The following is a 2,849-nucleotide window of genomic DNA, read 5'->3' on the forward strand; positions in this document are numbered from 1 at the left end:
TTGCACAGATGCAGGGAATTGGGCAGTGGCTGTGATGGTGACTCTGGTTTGGGAGATTGTCGTAGGATAGAAAGATGGGTCGGTCACCTGTCTTGTGACCCACTGACAACATTTCATTCGGGTCCAGCTACATTCTGGGTGTCTTGGCTAGGTAGGAATGTTTCTCAGAGCCTCCTCAAAATCAGATATAGCATTTGAAGCCTTTTCTTTAAGACACAGAAATTTATTCCTCTAATGGGAGACTTGCCTGGTCAACATTCCTAAGTGTGTTGAACTTTGACAAACTTCCTCCCCTCCCTCTGGCTCCTGAGGGTGGGATGTGGCTCCTGGAAGAGAGACACACACAGCACACAGGGCCAGACTGCAATCAGATTCCAGGGATGGCAGGTCCAGGACCTGGAACAGAGGCCCCAGGGCACTAGCCCCCTCCTCGTTGCTTGGCCAAGGCCCTCAGTGTTACACTGTGAGGTGTGGGCTCCCCAACAAGATGGTGGATGTGGGCCACATGGTTCCCACCTAGAGGGAAGTCCCCATGCAGAGTGTCTGATCCTGTGGTAGCCCACCGTCAAGTCGTACCTTCATAGATGGTCCCCTTATGATTCCAGCCACCATCACCACCCAGGCCATAGGGCTCCCTGTTTCCTTTTTAGAATTCTAAGCCAAGGGCGGACAAAGCTCAGACCCCTATCCCTTCTTCCTCTAGGAACAACTCAAATCAACTAAAGATGTCTTGGCTGAGCACCTGCCCTGTGTGAGGTATTTGCCCATCAAATTCCTAAACCAGTGCTTTCTATGACACTGTGATGGATGTTACTATAAGCAGGTAAGGTAGGGGATCCCCGGAGAAAGAAAACCAAGCAAGCCTGGCTTTCTGGACATAAAAGAAGCCATTTTTGACCTAAGCATTTTGTAATCTAAGCCTGGCCACAATGCTGGTCCTTGATTGTTAATAACTAATGATCTTAAGGGAACAAAAGAATGCAGAAACAAACAGCTGTTATCAGGCAAGAGAAGTAAAAATAGCAAAGGTAATATCGGTTGTCAAGACTCCCAGTTCTGTTACGACGGTAAACATTAGCCTGAAGGGCTCAACCACCAGATCAACTGGAACCTAAGGGTTGATGATGTTGACCTTTTCTGACCCTCATGACTTCAATCAACTAAAGCTTGGACTCTGTAGACCGCCCAGGCCCCTTTATGAATATGCATCTGCACTTAGCTTAAAACGCCCCTAGTTTTGCTGTTTGGGGAGAAACTGCTTTGGGAAAGATCCCAGTGTTCTCCTTACCTGCTGCGAGTAATAAATCCTTCTCCTCTCCTGCTCTTTGGCTTGGTTGCATCTTTTGGCTCGACACCAACCAGGAGGCGAACCCAGTTTTTGGGTAACATTATTGCTTCTGTTTTACAGATGAAGAAAGCAAGGGTGAACTGATTTGCTCAAGAAAGTGGTAGGGCTACAATTCTAACCCAGATTTTCTGTCTCCAAGTTCAGTTTTCTCTTTCCACAGCTGCCTCTCAGCTGGGACAAGCCAACATACTCAAAAGGGAGTTTACTAAAGGCCAAGAGAAAAACAAAAGTGAGAAACCCTGAGCCAGTCATGTTTCCAGAGATTCTGATGCAGCTGTAGAGGCCTCCTTCACAGGGCCCAGGCTGGTCCCAGGTCTGGCTTTGCATCCTGTCTGATGCTGCAGCCAGGAGCCCCTTCTTCAGAACTGAGATGCCTTTTCCACTCCTCCTTTCTCTCCTCTCCCCCATCCAGGGGGACCCCCTTCTGTGGCCCCTGGAGAAACAGTGGCTATGGACAGCATATCACAGCCTCAACCAAGGGGCCTGTGCCCCAGGCAGGAGGTATTTTCCAAAATAGACTGCTCCCTGCAATGTGATGGATTCCAGATAAAAGGCTGCTTCCTCCCACCTCTAGATCTACCCAAACCTGGGCCTAATCTGTGCTCACTTCCACTCCACACCCACTCCAGCAAGGTTTGGGCTATCTGTAGTCCCACCCTTACCTCTCCCTCCACTCTGAAGGGGAGGAGACAAAAATAAGGAGGGTACGGAGACCACTAGAGATAAAAGAAATAAGAAGAGGTGAGGGAGGAGAGGCCCCTAAATTTATCTCCGTACACACGAACAAAGAGAGGGACTTGTACTTCTTACATTTGTGTTGAATTTGCACAATGTGCCTTATGCCTCCTGGGAGTGAGTGGGAAAAAATACAGGTGGCCTCCGGACAGTTAGATGAAGTCCCCAAAGAACTGGAGCTATTTCTGGGGAAGATTGGGAGACCCACAGATCCCTAACTGAAGGAGGGTCAGACTCAGAGACCATACCCAGGCAACCGGGGCAACGGCCGGCCCTAAAGGACATGTCATGCTTTGCACATTATAACATTAATTGCGCCTCTTTCATTCTCCAAAGTATCCCAGTTTGACCACTCCCCATGAACACCCTACAGCCTCCGACTCCGAAAGTCTCCAGGCTTTGCAGGCAGGGGAATGATGATGTGATGTCTCACTGTAATGAGATCTCGGCATTGAGAATTCTGCTGAGCGTTCCAGTTCCCACAGGGAGTGGCTCTCTTTCAACCCCAATTTGAGAGGGGGAGTGGGGCCACAAAAGACACTCCCGCGCGCCACTGCTGTGCCCCAGGAGTAGGATTCCAGGGCTCAGGAGGAGGCTTGGTGTCTGAAGAGCGCGGCAGAGGGCAGCCAACACCCTCCCCACGCGCACGGGCACACCCACACCCAACACCTTCTGCCTTCACGGAGCTCCGGGGGTAGTTGAATTATTCATCAAACCAGAACGATGTTTTCGTTATACTCAGCCTATTCCTCTTATGCAAACAAGA

This window comes from Eschrichtius robustus, chromosome 6 (assembly GCF_028021215.1).
Source record: "Eschrichtius robustus isolate mEscRob2 chromosome 6, mEscRob2.pri, whole genome shotgun sequence".
NCBI lineage: Eukaryota > Metazoa > Chordata > Mammalia > Artiodactyla > Eschrichtiidae > Eschrichtius > Eschrichtius robustus.